At 41.1% G+C, this 22,306-nt stretch overlaps 2 long non-coding RNA genes across 2 annotated transcripts; both read left to right on the forward strand.

Moving 5' to 3' along the window:
- The first annotated feature begins 364 nt into the window (after positions 1-364).
- On the forward strand, positions 365-8,295 carry LOC149916187 (uncharacterized). Its single transcript, XR_016470781.1, has 5 exons — positions 365-449; positions 1,032-1,104; positions 2,260-2,655; positions 2,878-3,099; positions 6,236-8,295. It is a non-coding gene; the product is annotated as an uncharacterized LOC149916187 (long non-coding RNA).
- A 4,167-nt stretch (positions 8,296-12,462) lies between these two features.
- Positions 12,463-19,887, forward strand: LOC149916188 (uncharacterized). Its single transcript, XR_016470925.1, has 4 exons — positions 12,463-12,569; positions 16,149-16,260; positions 18,236-18,325; positions 19,410-19,887. It is a non-coding gene; the product is annotated as an uncharacterized LOC149916188 (long non-coding RNA).
- The last annotated feature ends 2,419 nt before the right edge of the window (positions 19,888-22,306 follow it).

Consider the following 22,306-nt stretch of genomic DNA (forward strand, 5'->3'; position numbering starts at 1 on the left):
CCTTCGGGAGCCTCTCGTAAAGGCTGTCTGGGTCTCCTTCAAAATATGCATGCCTCAGCTCAAGGATATACCACGCACAGCCATGCTGGCCCTTGTGCTATTCATCTTCTGACTGATGCTGCTTGTTATCATGAGGTTTGCTCATTGCTGATGACACTTTGGCAGCCACTGAGTTTCTGTTTGATTTATGTTTACAATGTAATGAACACGCTTCTATTTATTTCTGCTGTTAGCACCTTGCCTTGTTTTATAGCAAGTTTCTGAGGTTCTTTGGCAAAAATAGAGGGCAAAGTGCAATTAGTTCTGGTTTTGTTTAAAAGAATAACCCACAACCTGAAAGACTTATTTATTTCCTTGTGTTCCTAGAAGATGCTAAAGGACATGTGGTCTACTCTGCAGCATCTTCCCAAGAAGAGAAGAGCACAGGAGCTGAAGAAACAGTGAATGAGGTATATGAAATTCTTGCCTTTAAAAAGAATACAATATTTTGAACAATTATTTAGGGAAAAATGAGTATGTAGAATAAATTCTCAAGCTTTTCAAGAAGACATTGTACTTTAAAAGTTAAGAATAATAGGAAAGTGACTTCTCTTGTAGAGTTCTAAAAGTGGGGAATAAAAAGAAGCTCCTGATCTATTTCTTATGGAAGATTTTGCCCTCTTCAGTGTCTCAACAGATGTTTAAAATTACATTACTTTGAAAATCTGGTATTTTACTAGTTCTGAGGTTTTCTGTCAGGAGGGATTGTCCCATCACCCTGGAGTTTCCCTATGTAAGCACTGAGTTTGCAAGGAAGGGTGTCTGGGACTTTTCCTGTTGCTATGGTTGCCAGTCCCAAGTGTGAGCTTCACTGATGTCTTAAATAAATTATACTGTCAGATTCATCTTGATTTATCTGATTTCTAACCCCAGTAGTTCGGAGAATTAATACAGCTTTGGTAAAATCCAAAATCTATGCGATATTTCTTTTGCTACACATAAACTCACTTAACAAAGAACGAAGTCATTTGGATCAATTCATTCTTTTCCAGGCACTTCTGGACCCAGAGGAAACCCGCCAAGAGGAAAGGTGTGCTCATAGCAGGCTACCTGGTATTTGACTGGGTGGGTATTCAGTCATGTGTAATTGCTCAGATGTTGACTATTTGCTAGGCAAATTATATGAGTAAATAGGGTATCTACTGCATCCCTCAGGACCTTGCCATTTTAGAGGTGTTTGTAAGTGAGAGTAGAAAAAGTAGAGTCTATCTTACCATCTGTCACAATGACAGGTAGAAATTATCTCCTTATTAAAACTAATGATGTAATGATAATAGCTTACTTATGCCATTATAATGTCAGAGCTGCTTAATTTTTCTCAAGGGTCGGGGATGCTGTTTGCCAGCTCTCCCTGACCTGGCGTTGCTCAGATTCATCAAATTACTTCCATGTATTTAGATGCTGAGGTTTGACATTATGTCTCTTGCAGTTGGTTTCTGCGCTCGTGTTGGTGACTCTCATTATTAGTGTATGTCAGCACTGGCCTTGTGCCCTTATAAAGTGAGGAGCAATCAGTGCCAGATTAATCAGCCCTTACAGTAATGAAAACCAAAGCCAGTTGGTTGTTGGTTTGGTAGGGAAAATACTGGAAGAGAATTTTTTCTGCCAGTGTTGATTCCAGAAAAAGAAAGCAGACAGAGAGAGACGTGTGTTTGGGTTTGAAATCTCTGCATTGAGGCAGAAAACCAAGACTTGCATGCTGTGATAAAATCTCATGCAAGTCATAAATGTGCACAAATCCATCTTAGCAGGAAACTCAGCCAGTTTTGGTCTAAGTAGCTGCATAGAGGTTTTGCTGTTTCTCTGAGCAGTGGTAGCAGTCTGCTTTGGTGCCTCGACCCCAGAGACACAAGGAATACTGGCAATAAAAATGCTTCCTCCAGTAACACCTTTAGGCCTGGCATTGCTTAATGGGCTGTGAGATCACATGAAGGCAGCTGTTTCTGACCATTACAGAGGACACATTACTCCTTTTAGTCAGTTTTAGTGCATGGAAACCACAAAATAAAAAGAAAGTAAATCAGGGCTAAAATATGACATTTCCACCTCCACATGCAGGAAACAATAACAGCTTAGTAGTACTGGCATGAAAGGGACTGATCTCAGCTTTATCGTATTGGGAATGTAATAAACACTCATATTAGAAGAGCTGTAGGTCGTTTCGTTTTTCCTGCACACCCACTGTGGTCCTCCCATTCCCTTTCTCTTGCTGTTCCATAGGGGAGATTAAATAACACAGAGGATGGACTGTGTTGCACGGCCAGAAGATTGCTGAGACCTCAGACTCATTTTATCCACAGTACAGTAAGAAGAAGCAGTCTTTGTTCCAAAAATCTCCTTAGCCCAAAGAAAAATATCTTCTAAGTGACTGTTCCTGGAAGATGCCTCCACCAGTAACTCCAGCCCAGCTCACAGTGTAGACACCCCAGATGGAGGACAGCATGCAAGGCATGAAACTGCTGTCCTCAGCATCAATCAGAGAAGAACAGCCCTTAGAAAGAGTGGTCAAGCACTGGCACAGGCTGCCCAGGAAAGGGGTGGAATCACCATCCCTGGAGGTGTTCGGGAACAGTGGAGATGTGGCACCAAGGGACGTGGTTTAAATGGGCAGTACTGGTGAGTGACTAGACTAGATGATTTTCAGAGGTCTTTTCCAACCTTAATGATTCAATTATTCTATAGAGCTCAGATATGAGACTTGAATTTCCTTAGTAAAAGTAAATATTCAATGCAAGCTTCTTTACTAGGATAATATTGATATGTTACACTGCACCTTTCAGAAGGGACCTCACCTACTGGGAATGCTCTCTCCTTTCCAATCTCCTACTTCTTTTTCAGAGTCCTGGAAAGAACTCCTGAATAAACTGCTCTCATGTTTTCATTCCTGAAATACAGAAGGCTTTGAGACATGTCTTCTTCCTTCGCTCCTCAAAGGGCTGCGGTAGAGAACATGAATTATGGTGTAACCCGTGGCTGGCAACAGCATGTCAGAAGTGGGCACCTCCCTGGGGACAGGAGAGAAATCACAGCCTCACTTCTTCCTGCCTGCTGCAGCCAGAGGTACTGTGTGTGGTAAGGTTGTTGTTTGGTTGTGGTTCAGCTAGGATGGCCTGTTAACAGCAATCCAGAATTCAGGAAATGCAAAGCAAGAAATTCCTTCTCTTTATTGTTGTTGTGGTTTTTTTTTGGTTTTTTTTTTCCTTTCTTTTTTTTTTTAAAGATGGACGTGAGTGATTGAGTGTCTTATTTAACTTTATTAGTAGCTTGTTTCCCAGGTGTGTTATGGTGGATGTCATAGAATAGGCAGAATTGAGTTTTTGCTTCTTGTAAACAAGAGGGAGAAAGATTTTGTTCTTCCATTGATATTTGCTGGAATTCACCACTCTGTGCTGAATCAGTTCCTCCAGGTCAATCTATTCTTTAAACCAAACTTTAGGTCAGTGCTGCTTCTCTACAAGTGCATTTGTCCAGGTCCAAAGCCAAGGTCTGTCCCTTCCAAAGATGGTTAACTGTGGGTGACACGTGAGTTCCCACTTGTCTGTTCTCCATCCATTGTGCTGGCAATGTGCTATCATGCCAATCTAATCAAGGAAATTCTATATACTTTAATTCCTTATGAAATTCTCACATCTTCAGGTGCTCTGCCATACATTTGCCCTTGGGGATGGACAGGTGCTCAAAAATGACACTTGGGTTTTTCCCAATTCTGCATTATTTTTGAATTTAAAACCTTTGTGTGCCTGGAAGCCTGGTTTACTGCATCACAGCTGACTTTAAAAGTGGGGAATTTTAATGAGAGAATCTGCCCTATAAATCTGACCTACATCTATACCACATGTGGTATATACGAATATACCACTGAATGGATAAGTCCATCCCTTGAGGCTCTGTCGTTCTCTGTTGGTTGACTCTAAGTGCCGTTTCCTTCTGCATGCTTCTGCATGACAGTAGTTCCTACTGGTAGTCACAGCAGATCCCCTCCACAGCATCTCCCAGCTCTAGTCTTGTTGGGAAACCCAGATGCTCCCTAGCGATCTGATGACAGGCTTTACAACAGGGTACCTATGTCAAGTAACAACTTTTCAGGAATGTTGCTTGAAGAATATCTTGACAATTATCACTGAGTGGCAAGGTGCAGATGCTAATAATTTTTGAATGAACCTGGTGAACCGGGAGTGGGTTTTGGCTAGATGACTTATCCACCCTTCTACCACTTCCTCCGTTTCTGCCTCTCTTGGACCATATCTGATGGCAGACACGTCAGAAGGGGATAAAACCAGTATGTCACTTGTCTTTGATGTGGAATTATTTTATATCTATCCATCTGAAAACCATTGCAGTGAGACACTACTAACATAACATTGCTTGGCTTTTATTAAATCATTTTTTCTTGGATTATTGCCCATAATACAGCAACTAAAAGTAAAAAATAGACAAGTGGGAAAAATCATCCTCAAGGGCAGACAAGCCTGTAGTTTCCTGAGAGATTTCAATATTCTCATTCATTACATGGAGATTGCACATGAACAGGCTCAGGGAGGTCAGTGAGGGAGTTTGTCTTTCCTTGCACCAAAGAAGAACCCAATTGAGTCTTTAGAGCTCAGATACTTTGTATGAAGCATTTATTGGAACTCACATTTCTGAGTTTACAGCAGTGCGTGCTCTTATCATGATGGCACAAAGATGCATGGCCTGGCTGGTGGGAGGAGCAAATGGCTTCAGTTGAAGCAGTGCTGGACATGGACTTTCCGCCCTTATAGATAGCACCCTGATTATTCAGATACTGGGAAAATCAGCAGATAAAGTCATAAAATATGCCGAGGTTCAGGATGTATGAGTGCCACAAATAGACTGGGGCTACTATGGTGTTCGTGTATGAAATAATCATTTACAGTAGTCTTATGAGTGGCTGGTCTGTATTTAGTGTTTCAAACATTCGCTCTTTTTAATCATTGGGTTTCCATTCAGTTTTTCTGTCCAGAGAGGCCCAGGATAAGTGGCAAATTCTAAATCAGATCTGCTAAGGGTGTGCTGATTCATCACAATAATTGAGATCTGCTCCATGTTTTAACCAATCCAGCAAAAATCAAAGCTCTGTTCCCATGTAGATCTATGGTTTATTTCTTCTGTTTCACCCTCCCTATTAGAAGGAAGTCCATGCTGTGTTTTCACAGGCTCAGAAAGTTTCAAGAGCAGGGAACTGATGCAAGAAGAAGAAGATAACTGCCACACTAAAGTCTACCCTGGTCCAAACCTGCTGCACTGACACTGCAGACCATTGCAGCACGGGCAGCAGAAGATGGAACAACAGATGGAAAGCAGGCCACACATCCCCATTGATTGTGTGCCTGAATATTACAGGCAAAAGGAGTACGTCAGCCATGCGTTCCTTTTCAGAGAAGAGTAGGACATCAGGAAGTCTCTTAATCCTTGCTAGGTTGCAAAATGATGGAAACTTGAAAGACTGCCAAAGGAGAACTGGGATCAAAAGTGTTAGCATTCTATTTTTTTGGAAAGAAAACTACCTATTCTGTGAAAAAAAAGAAAAAAAGCCCTGCAGCTGAGTGAAATATCTGTCTCTGAATGATACTTGAGACGGGTTCTTAAAATACTCCCTTCGTCACTTTGTGATGATGGTTTCTGAGTTCTTTCAAGTGGTTTTTTTGGAGCTCCATTAGATAGTATGAGACAATTCTCACAGCTCTTAGAAACCATCAAAGGCTGTCACAGACAGAAGCAGAAGGGCACAACGTGGAAGGAGTTTTCTACCCACTCTGCAGATCTTAATTTGTAAAAAAAAAAGCTTAAAAAAATAATTAAAAAAAAACCATTCATGATCAATCTGGCAAAAGATAGGAAAAGATCACAACAACTTGTACTTACTAGAACGTACTTCGAAGAACATGTTGTACTTTTATGCTGAGTTGTTTTACTTTCACTGCAAAATATTTTGAAGTTGAGCTTTCCTGCAGGGTTATTTATCCAGCATGTGTGGTTTAGGAGCACTGCAGAGGGTTTCAGGTGCTACCTCTCTGCCTCATCCGGGCTTGGGACAATGAACTGAATCCTGTAAACAGACAATTTAGGCACCTGGGACTGAAGCCATGAAAGGAAGTAGCTGCCTGGTAGTGGCTTAGCTCAGCATGTCTCAGTCCAAAGTACAGATCCTTAATGTTCCTTTGTTTGGCTGTTACAGATTCGGAAAGTCCCTAACAATCCATTGGCATCTTCGTTTCCTCAGTGATGTCCCCTTCTGGAACCTTGCCACGCCGTGTCTCTGGACCAACTGACTATCATCACCCTCAAGAAAAATGGAAGCAGTAGTACGGGTGTCTCTCTCTTCTCATCCCACCCTTGGGCTATGGGCACTCTTCCCTGAAGCATTTGGGTCTGGCCTTCCTTCTCTGTAGGCATCTGGTTACAAGAGGAGGTGGTCCCAAGGGATCTGTAGCCATTGCATGCAGTCTTGGAAAGAGAATGACAATTGGCATGACTACACTGACCAGCCCAAGTGGAGAAAAGGGTTGTCACCCAGGATCCAGCACATAGAGGAAGATATTGACATAATTATTGGCATAGGGATGAGAGAGATGTCTCGTGCCTCAAGAGCTTGTCCCCTCAACATAGCTCAGTGAATGCACAGTGAGGGCTGGCTCTCGTGATTCAGGCGAGGAGTCTGCATTAGATCTTTTATCCAGACATGCAGATTGTCATGGGAAGAATGGGAGGCAGCAGTTGGAGCATCTAATTTCCCCTGAGGGCAGTGGCTTGAAAGCGTGTTTCTTCTGTCGGCATTTTCCTTTGGCCAGCATCCCTCTGCCTCCCATGCCAGCTGTTCAGGAGCCCAGTCCACAGGTGTCCTGCTGTCTCCACAGACTGGAAAAGGAGCCTTGGCAGCAGTATTCTGCTTCACACTGTAGGATGTTCTGGCTACTTGGCTCCTCAGGGGATTTAATGCTGCTTGATTTGCCTAAAGTTATGCATGAAGGCAGTGAATTCATTCACGGGGAATGAATTAGATTTGTCTCCCAGTTCTTCCAGAGCCACTGCATCCCCTCAGCTGGGATTCTCTGGTCCTTAGCCTGGTTCTCAGCTGAGCAGAGGAGCTCAGCTCACCATTAACAGTGAATCTTCTAGTCATCTCAGAAATTCCCAAATAGGTAAATCACTGTTCTTCTCTTTCCTCCTTTATCCAAATGGCTTCTAAGTGCTGTAATTACCTTTCTCTTGCTGATGAACCGAGAAGGAACAACCTTCCTAAAGCGCAAGGGGCTTAACAAGGCAAAGTCTACCAAGTCAAGGAGATGCATTCACATCATCTGAGAACAGCAATCCCAAGTGACTCCACGATTAATTTGCCCCGTGTCATTAATTATCTCTTATCTCAACAAGGTAATGGGGATTCACAGTTCTCCCGTGTGTTTTCCTAACAGCTCACGCTAAGGAAGAAAAGGTTCAGAACAAAAGTATGCAGAACAAAAGAACACGGTGGAAACACAAGGGTCACACAGGTAGATGTAATTTCTCTGTAAAAGTCACTGGGCTGGATGCCCATGACTTGTTTGTTTTTTTTTTTCTTGAACGTCCGCATTTATTTTCAAACTCTTTTCAGTCCATTTACTGTTGGTTGTGTTGAGCACTTTGTCCTCTTGATGTCAGCACCTTGCTATGAGCTCTATTATGTGTGCTTTGAAAGTAGGGTCAAACAATCTGTATTGGTGAAATGACTCTTGTGTTGCCATTTTTGTTTCACTGGCTTGAGCTTCGTCTCCCAAGGTTTTCAAGTTGGACACGATTCACTGCTCTCAAGTCCTCAGGTGTTGGCCCCAGTGTTATTCTGATTTATTGACTTCACTACTCATGGAAAAGTTGTGGGAAGTCCCTAAACCACTGACCACTGGCTTGTAGGAGTGTGTATCAGGGGAAGACTTTGCACATCTATCCTTCTCTACATATACACGTTAATCAGGGCAGAAGGATGGGCAAACCTCTACTCTGATGTAGAAGGCAGTCCCATGAGCAGCAAATCAGCATCTGTCAGGCACTTCAAATGCAGCTCATCATACTTTAATTTTTCCCTTTGTTTTCTGCCTTTTATCTTTCCTATGGCTTAACAGGCCACACAAAGCAGAGGAAATTTCTGGCTCTTCAGAGCAGGCACTTAGCAGCATCTTGTGCAGTAGCTCAATTAGATGAAAGAAATGTTCCCCCAGCTTCTGGGGGGAAAAAAGCAGCAACAAATTGCAGAAGGTTTATTTAAACATGGCTGTTTATTTTTATTGGAGATTAAGTTACCTTCCCTTATAGGAGTAATGTTTTGGAATCCTCAGTTTGCCTACAATAAATCTCAGTTTCCAAAGAAAAGGAATGAGGCTCCTTGTCATTTTTCTTTGCTTTCCTCCTTTGGTGAGTGAAGGAAATTCACCATGAAGAATCATTTATAACAAACATGCTTTTGAAATTGTTGGCAAGTCCTTGGCATGTCGGCAAAATGAATTACTGCCCTATCCTTGGGCAGCCAAAGGACAAAGACATGGCTCTCTTGTTTCTCATTGTAGACTGGCAGGACTCTACTATCAGGCAGCGCAGAGAATGAAGAAAGCAAGAAGAAAGGCTCACAGCTGGATCTCAGAGAGGGTGGTGAGGATGGAGGGAGGGACCCCAGGTCCTGTTATGACTTCAAGCCATGTTTTGTCCCAGCAATTGCCAACAACCACATGGACAATGTTTTGTTGCTGGTATTGTGGCTTCTTGCAAATCACGGGCTTCATTTCTCAGCGTGGGCAAAGAACAATGTGAAGTTGCACCCAAGGCTCTTTAGTTCTCTGAGAAAGGATGGTATTTAGGTTAACGCAGAGTAAAGGGACCTCAGGGAAGAGCAGACTGATGGTGAAGACCAAGACTTCAAAGATGTTCTCAAGTGGCTCTGATTCTTCTCATCCTGAACAGCTTTTCATAGAGATTTGCTGCTGTGGGCTAAATTGCTTGGAAGTGTTTGGCTGATAGAACAGCTGGAACTGGTCATCTCCAGCATCCAACAGTCTCTGTTATGATGTTTTTATTAGTTATTTATTTATTTTGCAATCACTTCTTGTTTTTCCCCACGAAGCTCTGAAAAGGTTTTACAGAGGAGAAGAATTTTTTGTTTATCATCACAAATATATACAGCTGGAAATACTGAGTTTATATACATAAGTCAGGATCACATAGTGCACCAGCATGTGGACAAAGGAGTGTAAAATAATTGGGTAGACACCTGGCAGCAAAGTCCAGGGAACTTCTATCATTTTTGGTCTAATTTCATAGGGAAATGAATCTTATGATATCCAGCTGTATCTGTATCTGATCATTAACTTAAGCTTAAAGAGGGAATAGTGCTGGGATATGCAGTACAGCAACAAATAAATACCTCTACGGTGGCAGAAACTGAAATGTTATTTTAGAAAAAATGACACCTCAGCATTCAACAACATTAATGTAGAAATTTGACAGACTGGACTGCCACTCTTTGATGGACTTGATCTAAAAAGTTGTGAGTGTCCAGCTTTTTCTGCTGACAGTTCTGTTTCAAGATGACCAAACCTTTCTGAGTACACTGGCATAAAGACGTTGTATGTTGAATATTCATGCATGAGAATGTTGTGTATTCTTCCTTTTCTGTAGTGTACACCTGAATCTGGAATGTAGCCATACAGCAGTTCTGGCCAAATTGTCTAGAAAGTATAAAAGTATGGTTATCTTAGACTTTGCAAGACAGGAAACAAAGGATATTTTTCTCCTTCTCTGTTTCCATCTCTCCTTAGTGTGGGGTTAGGATTTACAAGAATTTAGAGGATGTATGGTTCAGCAAAATCGTTTCCCCAGATTAGACGATGCCCATTCCTTGATCTCCTTTAAAATTATTATAAGAAATATAATACGTAAAAAGCATGAAACTCAGAATGTCAAATTAGAGTTTTATCCAAATAATCCAGGTTTTGGGGATCTTGTCATGCTAAGTGGGTTCTCTGGCCCTGACTACTTTTATTATGGATGGAGCCACTGTGGAACCACATTAGAAAAGGATATTGTTACAACACTTTCAATATCAACAGTGCTGCTTGGAAAGGAGTAATGCATTCCAGATGGCTAGTAATAATATCTGTCCTTTTCAGAAGTGATTTTTGTTTAGATGATTTATTCTGATAAAATCTGGGATAATTTAGATTTCCATCAAATTGTCATTAAACATGGACATCAGGTTATTTGCAGAGCACAAAATAAGTTTATTCTGAAAGGTTTCTTTAATTTAATCTGTTTAGATATGCTTTCATTTTGGTCTTACTTCTTTCACCTCAAATACTGTAGCTAATATTGCCTTGTGAAAGCAGACATTGAAACTGCTTGGAATATCCTGGGCTTTTGCACACCACTGGCAAGTAATGGGAACTATTCATATCTGTAAGTGGGCATAATAACAGACACTGGATATTGCAGGTGAGATTATGAAATTCTCCACTGAAATTTATCTCAGTTTGTTATATGTAGCAACTTATCTCACCAGAACTGTGTGTCCATTGGGCACCAAACTGGACATGAACTACTCAAGCTGAAATCAAAATGATATTTCAAATCCATCATTGTTCTTCTGTTGAAAATCTCTGAGGTTTACTCTGAGGGAAGTCCAGATGCTGTTAGGTGAAGTTAAAATCATTGTAAACATACAGTGATTTGATTTTCATAGGGATCTGAATCACCATTCTCCTTCTTTTTCCTGAAGATCTGTGTAACACTGATGAGGGCAAACCTTGTATCTCCTGATATTTTTCTGTTCCAAATAGTCCTGCACATGAAGAACAGCACGCAATGCAAAGCTAATATCCATAGATAGGGCAGGTAAAATATTGCCTGAGCAGTCTTGCACAGGATATTTTTTCAATTCAGCTCCATCTTTCTGGTTTGGCAGGGATTTTGATGCTTAGTTTTTTGTCTATCGCATGCCATTGCCCCCAAGGAGGGCAATGTGAACAAAGACTGTCATGACACGCCTTGGTTTTTATTGTCTGTTCTTAAGACTTGCTGTTTCTGGGCTCTTTTCCAGTTTCTGCTTTGGCCATTGCTTTAGTCCCTTTCAATCAGGTATTCATTGGCCTCCAGAGACACTGGAAAACATGGGGCATATGGACAGCAATGGGATTTGGGCTGGCTGAGACTGGATGATGAGCCCTTTTTGCTGAGCCTCATCCGTGGTGACCTCCTTTGGTAGGACTCAAAGCACAAGCCTGCTCTCTGCAGCTCCCTCTCTTCTATACCCAGCATCATCCACCCATCTCTCCAGCCACTGGCCTTTCTTTCTGAAGATTTGGTTTTGCTTTGTGTGTTTCTACAGCAGGCATTAGTTAAGCTGCTCGCTGAAAACCTTTTGAAGACATTCCCCAGAGTTGGTGGCTGTTGAGCATCATGCAGTGAAAGAGCTTGAGGAGATTTTGTTAGTCGTGGCTGACCAGAATCCTGTTTCATATTTGAAATAGATCTGCAGCTGGTTGGTTAACAAAATATTATGCTCAGGATAACTACCTGAGCCACCTCGCCAAGCCAAAGATTCATAGTAGGGTTCCAAAAAAGCCAATATTAAATCCAGAGATGTCAACATTAGTGAAGTACAACTAAATCATCTCCAGCTGGCTTTTGCTCTTGCCTGAGGCAGAGAAATAAGTAGCTCCCTTAAAAAGAAGAAAAGATGAAGGCTGTACTAATGAGGACCATAACAAGGCTTGTAGCTCAGGTCACGTTCTTTTTCCATTCCTATCAAATTCAGTCAGTGATCATCTCTCAGATTTCTCGCCTGTTGGCTTCTCTACTCAAACCCAATTTCCTTGGCAGTGAGGACAGCCAGTGCCACCATGCAGCATCAGAGATGTGAGCTGACCTTGTTTCAAGGGGTGGCCTGGCGTAGGCAACAAAATCTTCCTTGTGTCCTTGTGGTCAGTTCTTATGACAAAACTGCTCTTTGAAGAAAGAGAGACTTTAGATATGCATTGTGCTGTATTTATGGCTGTGGCACGCCTTGATTTCACTGATAATTTGAATTAACATCCATAGGTACTCTGGAAAACCCTACTTTCCATATGAATCTATGTACGTAATTGAGTACATCAAAATACTTGCATTTTTTTGGCATTTCCTTTATTTTTCCCCCCTTTTTTTTTTAATGTTTGCAAACTGAAAGGGTGTTGGTGCATAGTATTGGGCAAAGTGGAGACTGCTGTAATGTGGCATGGAAACATAAATTCATTTGGCTGGGATCGTGGAGAGGAGGAATTATCCCTATGGGAAGATAGCAGGTGGGTTAGTTACTGGGCCGCATCTGCAATAAGCAATTAAAGGAAAACATCTGTTTCACATCAACTATTTCTGCTTTTCCAGGACACTCCTCTGGTTTGTCTCTGACATCGCAACCTGGAGACAAGTCATTTCTCTAACGAGGCCATGCAAACATCATGTGTTCCTCCATGGAAAGAAGTGGGGAAGGCCAGGAGCAACAGGACACAGTAAGTAACATCCGGAAACATCTCCTGACTCTCTTGTTTTATTTTCTATTAGATTCTCCCTTGTTCCAACACAAGATAGATCTGTTTCCAGTGACTCGAGAGTAGAAGTGCAGAAAATAAATCCTGGAGCCAGCTCTGCTGAGTGACTCATAGTATCTCTGCTGCCATCTTGAGTAAGAGGAAAGTTTGAGCATCGGGTCAACATTTTCCCGTTAGAGCTGCTTGGAGTGGGTTTGTTAAATTAGCCAGAGCAAAATGATATCTGATGTGCAATGCACTGTGAAGCCTCTGTGAGCCACGAGAAATTTCCATGTTCTGTAGTGCTTCAGGGTACCTGTGGCTGACGATCAGTGTCCTTCTGCAAGTAAAAGCTAATAACAAAAGAAATGTAAATGCTGCACTTTGCATCATATATCATTGCAAGCATGATTTCTTTCTGCTCTTGTTGCATTTAACTGGGCTGAGTTCTGTTCAAACTTATAATAAATCCCAAATAACCCTGCTTTAAATGAGTTGATTCTGTAATGCCGGTGTAGATTTACATATGCATAGTAAAGAGAATGGTTTCCCTGTTTTCAGTTACTGTACGCTGTGGTAAGTTAGCCAGCAGTCTGAACCTGTTATCTGTAGGTTCTCAAGATGCATAGGGAGTTGATTACCCATAGTACACAAACATAAAATAGTAATTAAGATGTAGACTTCATCATTTAGTTCATCCACCTTGTGAACTTGGATGAGTAAGCATTGCTTTCTCTGAAAAGCCCCTTATCATTGTAGCTCTTGTTTGGGGATTTATTTTTCAAGCAGGGATTAGACTGAATTTCCTAAAAAGACAACTATACTTGTACAGTCATGTGGTTTAGCAGAGCCTATCGGTGCATCATCTGTTGTGCATGCAGCAAATGTTGGTTGGTTTCTTAATGTCTTTAACTAAACCCAGTGATCAATTATGATAGTATACAACTGACATAACTCAGTTTACAGAAGCAGAGGTGCTCCTTATTTATAGTCCTAGTCTGAGCAAGGGTAAGATTTGATGCTGCTTATTCCTACAGTAATATGGGAACAGAGCAAAGGCGTTGGGCTGCTCATGGAAATCACAAGCATCCAGTCATGCGTCATTGATAGCAGAAACACAAAAGGCAAAGGAAAGTATCCAGCTTCCCTCAGTATCACAAAACATGAATCACACTCTTTCTTTGAAGTACAATGAAATTGTTGTCTGGTATGAAGAGTTCAAGCAATATGAGAACTCTGTTTCCCCAGTCTCTCTTTTAGACAGATTAAAATGCAAGTGTTTCCAGTGCAATAAGAGTTCATTTAAACAGACTATTGCCTAGGGAAATATGCCTTTTGGCTGTGACTCAATCAACTCTCCTGGAAAAAAAAAAAAAAAAAGAATCTAATTAGTGTTGCTTATTATCCTGAGCAGAAAACTGGGCCAACCTCACTATGTACTTGTGTGGTGTAAAGCTCCAGGTGGTGTAAATTGCCTTCTTCTGTTGGAATGGTTTTTCACAGGAGCAAACTTAAGTTACAAAGTCCTAACCAGAAGCAAGCAGAGATGCTGGAGATGTCCTGGAGAAAGATAGAGTCATCAAGGTTGGAAAAGACCTCCAAGGTACAACCCAGTCCAACCTCATCTCACCCCCAGCATGCCCATTAACCATGACCCCCCCAGTGCCACATCTCCACAGTTCCTGAACACCTCCAGGGACAGTGACCCCACCACCTCCCTGGGCAGCCTGTGCCAGTGCCTGACCCCCCTTTCTGTGAAGAAATTTTTCCTAATGCCCAACGTGGAACAGAATAGAGATGGTAGGATAAAACCACAAAAACAGAAGTGATATGTTCTTTTATCTTTACCTTCTATATGCGTCAATGAATTTTTGGCCAAGTTAGATGGATTTCAGTCCACGATGATGATGTTTTACTCTGTCTAAACGTGTGGACAGCTTCTTGGCTGATGACACAGTGCTAAATTTTTTTTCCATACTTGCCATGGTCTTTCTTCTTTTGTATAAACGAATCAGTGCTGCGGATCAACTCCCTGGTGCCTCTTTAAGTTAAAATGATTACATGCATGATTATACTTTCTCCCACACTGTGAGATATGAATTCAGGAGTATGTCATAATGCAGTGGTGTAATTTGGTGGGAAAGAAACTATCTGCAGCTGAATAGATCTGCCCTCTGCTTTCACCCTGGACAACTTGCTTCACTTTCAGTTTTCCTTCCTACTTTCTTTCTTCTGTATTTGCTACAAGGAGGGACTGTTTCTTACCACATTTCTGAACAGCACCTGGTCTAAAAGCATCTAGCCCCTTAGTGCTGCTGGAATATAAATATAAGAATCTTTTCCCTGTGCTAATATTCCATCTGTGTTTTTTATGCAGAATTTTGGCCTGGAGCAAAGCATAATTGCCAGGTAGCTTTTAGCTAGGGAGGCCACACTGACCTATTTCAGCAAGGGACGGAGAATAACAAACCCATATTGTGCTCTAAACATAACTGAAATGAGGAATGAGACTTGGGTTTGAGAGCTCCTTCAGGATTTAGGATGGTTCCCCACCACCACTGCAAATACCTCAAAAATAAAGGACAGAGGTCAGCTTCTTCCACGTGGTAGAGGAAAAATAGTTGTAGTACTGGGAATCTGAGCGCATTATTTGGCATTGCACTCCAGCTGTGTCCGCGTGGATCATCCCATTAACACAAATCCTGCCTCTTCTTCCCCTTACACATAGGCTCCTGCAAGGAATTATTATTGGAGCTGGTGAAAAGCTTCCATTTACCATTACCTCTTTTTCCTCCATTATTTTTTCCTTCTTTCTTTCAAAGCGTAACATAAGGAGGCAGAATCAATGCACATTAGGCCATAAATAAAAGGACAGATGTGACCAGCTTGTTACTGGGTTTGGCTCACCAGCACCTGCAGGGGAACCACAGGATCAACTCAGAGCAGGGCAATGGTGGATGGAGGGCTTCCTTTTACCTTCTGCTCTGAGCCATGACATAAGCTAGGAAGCAAAGCAGGGGTGGAAGAGATGACTTTTGCATTGCATATGCGTACTTGCATACACGCACATATAGAGTAATAGAATCATAGATTTGCAGGAGTTGGAATAGTAGAATCATAGAATGGCTTGGCTTGGAAGGGACCTCATAGATTATTGATTTCCAACTCCTGTTGTGGGCTGGGCTGCCAAGCACTGGGAGGGGATCTCCAAAGATCATTGAGTACAAACCCATTGCTTAGAGCAGGTTTCCTACAGTAGGCTGAGCATGAAAGCATGTATATTATATGTAGATGTATATATGCATATATACATACATATTTTTAATGTGCATAAGTGTATGTACTCTATATATACTCTATTGAATATATATACTTATATATACTATACTCTATATACTTATATATACTTTAGTGTACTACTGCTAGTATTGCAATACCTCAATACTGCAATATGATATATGTGCTCTCTTTTCTCTTTCAAAAAATATTGTAAATGCCATTGCTGTTTTGTTGTTTGTTTGTTTGTTTGTTTTCAATTTGGAATGCATTTCTGCTTTACAGTGGGGAACCCAGTAGCACCAAATCTGGGAGTCTGATGAATGTTTCCCTCTAGGATTGCTGTTGAACAAACACAATTACCAACAGCTAAAGGATAACTGCTCTGACTGTCAAGGTAAGCAAGCACTGGGCTTTCTAGGAACTGTTTGTTAGGGTGAACAAATGCACAAGCAAATCTAACAGTGGGAAAGGAGAAAGCAGACAAATGGCTTTTTTTTGTGTCCTGCTATTCACAGATTAGCAGCACAGAAAGCAGGATTGACAGAATCTGAATCATTGCTGGTGTTCAGAAATTGAAATTTGGTGTGAAACGCAATCATAGATTTCCCTCCCAGTCTTGTTCTTAGGAGGAGGCAAAATGGTCATGAAATTACTCAGTCTGAGAATAACTTCAGCATCTGGAAGCTTGCAGATAGCTGTTTTTGAGTCAGCAAACTGGCTGGAGGGTGCTTTGGGATATTCTGTGTTTGGTTTGACCTAAATCATCGTGGTCACAGTCGTCATAACAAAAAGAAATCCCTTTCCCAGTACAGCATGAAGAATGGAGAAGAGATTCCTCCTTTGCAATCTTCCAAAACTGGCTAGAGCCAATTGGATTGTGTCTATAGCCACACCAGATCCAATTTGAATAGATAGGAATGCTCACTTTTCACTGCAGAGTGAAATCGTGGCCAACAAACTCTCTTAGGTGAGTGTGCACTTCTAAGCGAGCTCAGAACTCCAAATTAGGAAGAACTTTGCTTGATAGAGGCAGAAGATAGAAACTCACTTTGGGTTCATGAGGTCATTATGATGAAATGAAGGCTTCTGTGCAACTTGCCCTGTAATAAGCATGTCCTTTTAGATTCGATTTAGGCTATATTCAACAATTTCTGAATCCATGCAACATTTAGTATGCACTTGGATTCAGAGCATTTGTTTTAAAAACTTTGCTATGAGTGCATTTTGACACTGCATTTTAATGGTTAACTCCGTTTTCTAAATAATTCATTTGATTTTGCATACCCTTCATAACATGAAATTGGCCTAATTAAAGACATATGGCAAAATATAACCTATATGACGGATGTAAGGAAAACATAATTTTCTGTGTGAGTGGTAAAGACCACAGCCGCAAATACCTCTCCAGTCTGGCAGCCTCAAAAATGCATCCACAAATATTATTCATCTCAGTGGTCTGCAAAGATTTATCAGGGGTTATAGCTTCCTGAAAACATCTGCAAAACCAGGAGTCTTGTATATGAACGTATTTGTCACTCAGTAAACACTTCCTTTTACTATGCCCACCAGTCTAAGAGAGCAGCAATTATGAGTAAGGCAGTCCAGAAGAGAATGAATTATTCAAAAATATTATATTATGGGGAAAATATAGCTTAATGCTTATAATAATTTCCCAAGCTTAAAGTCATAAAAAGCATCTTTCCAACACGTCAGTGTGTTTACTTAACACTTATTTTTTTCTTGTGGAAGAATCTTTTAGTAAGAAAATCTGTCTGAATTTGACCCAAATGCTTTTAAAATAGCTTCTCACTTTGGGTGAGGAAGGCAGAACATAACCACCTATAGAGAAATGCAGTAAGCCTGAAATGTCAAGAGTTGAGCAAGATGCATCTGGTACTCATTGGCTTTGAGGAACAACGGCTTCTTGATTTATGGCTGTTGTTGGCTCACTACATTATATCAGATTTCTTCACAGTCACTAAGGTATTTTTTTAAGGATATTTCTACTAGATATGTCTTTTTTAGAATCTTGGAGATGGAGTACTTATGGATGTGATTTTGATGGGAAATATTGGTAGTAGGTGTACGGTTGGACTAGGTGATCTTGGAGGTCTTTTCCAACCTTGATGATTCTAAATGAAAATTTGCTCAAATTGAAATAGAAATTTACTCCAAAGATTCTATGAGTTGGACTAGATGACCTTTCAATGTCCCTTCCAACTCAAATGACTCTATAATTCTATGAAATAAGACAAAGTCCTCATGGGTTGAAGGGCTGATGGTTCAATAGAGTGGGTGGGTGTACTGGAGTAGTCCAGAGACTACAGTTACCAAATATGCACTTAATAGATACCAGCATTTCTTTTCAGTATTCACTGGAGTGCCAGCAGTATTTCCCAGAGCTTTGGTTCGTGGAGAAACCACAGGACACACTACTGAATGACAGTGCTGAATTAAATGTATGTTGATAATTATAATCTTCTGTCTTTCAATGTCCATCTGAGATGAATGGTTCATAATGACTACTTCTGGATACATGGCCATAGAAGGGAGAGAGAGACTGATTCCTAGGGACCATTGGGTTTCATTTTGTTTTAAAAATATGGTCTGCTCTTGTTGTCCAGTTTTCTAGGTTAAATTATATTTTATAATGATTTTTCTCATTTTTATTTTTGGCCCTTCTCTTTGATGTTATCCATTAACACTCCCAGATTTCCCCCTCCCCCCCCCCCAAAAAAAATAATAATGTTGCTGTCAGATGGGTGAGGTAGTAAAAAATGTGGAGGGAAGGAAAAATGATGTTGCTGAGTGTTTTCTTATGAAAGAACATGGAAATGAGTAATTTGGAGGAATTCCATGTTTGTTCTGAACTATGAATTTGTCTGCAAAATGACAAAGGTAGAAAATCTAGAGGCCATGAACAGAAACCAAAACCACTCCGTAGAAATGCTGCATGATCTCTCAGGTAGGCAACTTGCTTTCAGCTCCTGTATTTACTGGAACACAGATGATGATTCAGGTGAACACGGCCACAGGTCAGCTCATGCTCTTGGCTCTTCTCTGGAACTCAGCCAAATTGTATTAATCTTTGTCCAGTGTAATGAAAATGCAGTATGAAGATGGAATCAGCAACTTACAACCAGAAAAAATGGCATCTGGGGGGAGATTCGAATCCTCATGGTGGTAGAGCTGGATCTAGGTTTCATCACAGAAGTCTTAAAATACAAAAGAAAACCAGCAAAATAGCTAAACACCTTCAAAAACACAGGTAGATATTTATAAGGTGCAGAAAAAAAAATCTAAAAAGTTCAAGGCTAATTCTCAGAAATGTAAAAAATTTAATTTTAATAACATTAATTTGTTGGATTACATTAAAAATTACTTTATATGACAGCAAAGGTCTCATAAAGGCATCCCCTAAAATAGAAAGAGCAACAGTAACATAAAGCACTCATCGTGCTTTCAGTGTGAAGTGAGAATTTGCACTCCTAACCTCCCACACTGGGGTCTGGGGCCTGAATAGAGTTTCTGTTTTCCCTTCAGCTGAGCTAATGACAGATCTGAAGAAGTGTCAACACTGCAACCGAAAAAGCTCGAAGCAGCAGAAATGTCGTTCGCAGGGGAGATGGGAGTCATAGCAAATACACTTTTCAGGGTTGGTTACTCCTGACTAATGGCATGCTGTTTTCAGCAAGTAAAGCCAAAACCTTGCCCACAGGCAGCAGCATGCTCCAGGTGAGTCCCATGCCTACTTTGCATGATCTACTCTGTAGATTAGGTAATGTTGCTTCCCTATGCCTGGCTCCCCTCTCCTGCTGCCAGCCCTTGGTTCTTGCTTTAGTCAGAGGCCAACATCACCCACAGCCAAGGAATCTAGCCTAGTTCGTGATGTCTATGTGAGCTGTATGGCTGTGGTGAGGTATTGGAACAGGCTGCCTAGGGAGGTGATGGGGTCACCATCCCTGGAGTTCTTTAAGAAAAAGATAGATGTAGCACTGAGTGACATGGTTAGTGAGCATGGTTTGATGGTTGGACCAGATGGTCTTTGTGATCTTTTCCAGCCATAATGATTCTGCATTCTCTGTTGTGAGGAGAGAATTCATCTTTTGTGACTTCATCTTCTGAAAAAAATTGCAGAACAGAAATTCAAACTGCTTCATGTAGGTATCAGGTGTTTGCTGAGATGTGTTCACCAGAAAGAGACAGGTTTGCAAAGGCAGTTACAGCCCAGGAGACTCTGTGTAGACTGTGACATCTGATTTTACTCAGGTGTCCAAAACAGGAGATTTATTTCCAAGATACAAATGGCCTGTGGCTACATGAAGACATCTGCATATCCAGTCTTTATTCCCAGTGGGAGTTTCTCAACAGATCTGAAGGTCAGATTGTTTCATTTAGATATCTAAATGAGTACTTAGCACTTCTGAAGTTTTGGCCTTGGCCAAATGCACCATAGCCAAGAATGAAAGTGATATGAACTTGGAAAGAACAAACTACCAGGTTAACCTTTGGTTGCTGGAAGAATATGAAACATCTCAGATTTATTTCCCAAATCCAGCTCAGGTTTCATCTGTGTTGAACAGTTAGTTCATCATAGAAATAACTGGGAATTCCACGAATCCACTGACTTGTCTGGCAGCAGGGTCTTTGTGATGTATGCTTGATGGTTTGTAAAGACTAGAATCCATAAATGCACCCATACCCAGACAGATTTAAAAAATGATCCTAAAGAAATTGTTTCAGCATAGTGATTAAAATTTGCTTATCTTTCCATTTTACCCAAAAATTGATGCCTTCCATGTCACTGTTCCTCCTTCAGAGAAGGCATCCTCATACATGATGTGTGATGTTATCCTGTGTCCACCACAGCATTGCCCATCACATCTAGGTCCATCATGGGGACTCGAATAGGGCTGGCTGGTTGATGCCAACCTGCCTGTAGATGCTATCAAGTCATTTTGGAGAAAAGTATATGTCCTAACTCAGGCTTTGTTCACTGCTGCAGAATGTGACTCATTAACTGACCATTGGCCCTGCTATAGAAATGTGGTCTGTTTCTAAACAACCCCAAATTTATTGGGTTTGGACATCAAAGGATTTCTGTCATGTCCGTGGGTTTCTGGCAGGGGATGAAATGAGCGTTAATGCGAAATGACCATCAAGCCAAGCCCAAAATTTATTGAAGATTCTGGCAAACTTTTTCTGGGTGAACGTGTAGTTTAGTAGGCTGGCTGCCATTAACTTCAAAGAAAATGTTATTAATTGGGGGCTACAACATTCAGAGACCGTCTTGAGAAGTGAGTGAGCTGTCCATTGGGCTGTGTAGAGACCAGCATCCTCAAATGGGGAGTGAAAGTTTGCACTGTGAAGGAAGGAAACCCTGGGGAGACTCCTTTGCACATCCTCCTCCAAATGTGATCAAAGAGTAAGAAAACAGCAACCCCATCTCAGTAACTGTCAACCTTAACCTTCTGAGCATCCTCTACCATCAGTTCAGCCCTGCAACCTTCAGTTTTGGCTGTGGTGGCACTGACAGTCCCAGGGTATCTGCTGTCCAGATTTTTAAACACATGGTGATTAAGTTACCTTGATGACTTTTGGAAAAGCAGCCCCTCACGATACAGTAAAATAGTCAGTGCCATAAAACTGTTAATCATAATAAGAAATACTTATTATACAAGGATACAAGTCAAAAGAGATTGGACTATATCTTGCGTTAACTGTACCACAAGTAAGATGTGCTGTCATGTACCATAAGAAAGGAGGGAACTGATCTAGCAGGCATCTGGTCTGGATGCATTTGCCATGTGTGAACTTGTAATCATATGCTAATGATATAATTTCACACTGTTTACAATCCCAGCAGCATGCTGGTTCTAATTATACTTTAATCAGAGAAAAGGCCTTACTGGCTTCAGTCTTTCTGTCGTTTGTGCCCAACCACCCCATGTCCAGATATGTAATGTTACACCTACCATCACTTCTGGTATTGGAGAACCACCCAAGCGTTGGTGAATTCATACTCACAAACTCTTGCAAGGGGAGGAGAGAATATAATTATTGCCACTTTCTGAGTGAAGAAATTAGTGATAAGGGTTTTCAATTTGTTTCTGAGAACGAAGGCAGAAAACTCTCAAACTTTTGAGCCAAAAGCCTACGTACATCTCCCACTGCTTACCTTGCCAAAGAAATGCTGCTTCTGACAGTGTTCTTGTTAGTTTGTATTCTTACCTCATTAGTCAAGGATTTCTTATTTTTTTGTAGTTCATCTTGCCTAATAAGCTCTCCCATAGGCATCTGATTTAATGCCTAGGAATAATTGTCTCACAGTGACCATGTGTTTGCTAGAGCTTGCCCTCTGTCCATGCTGCAGTGAATATAATACAATTAAACTCAGTCCTGGCCTTGTAATCATAGCAGTGGAAGTGCAGCTGTAAGTC

The sequence above is a fragment of the Phasianus colchicus genome, chromosome 13 (genome assembly GCF_987193195.1).
Source record: "Phasianus colchicus chromosome 13, bPhaCol1.hap1.1, whole genome shotgun sequence".
In the NCBI taxonomy this organism is placed as follows: Eukaryota; Metazoa; Chordata; class Aves; order Galliformes; family Phasianidae; genus Phasianus; species Phasianus colchicus.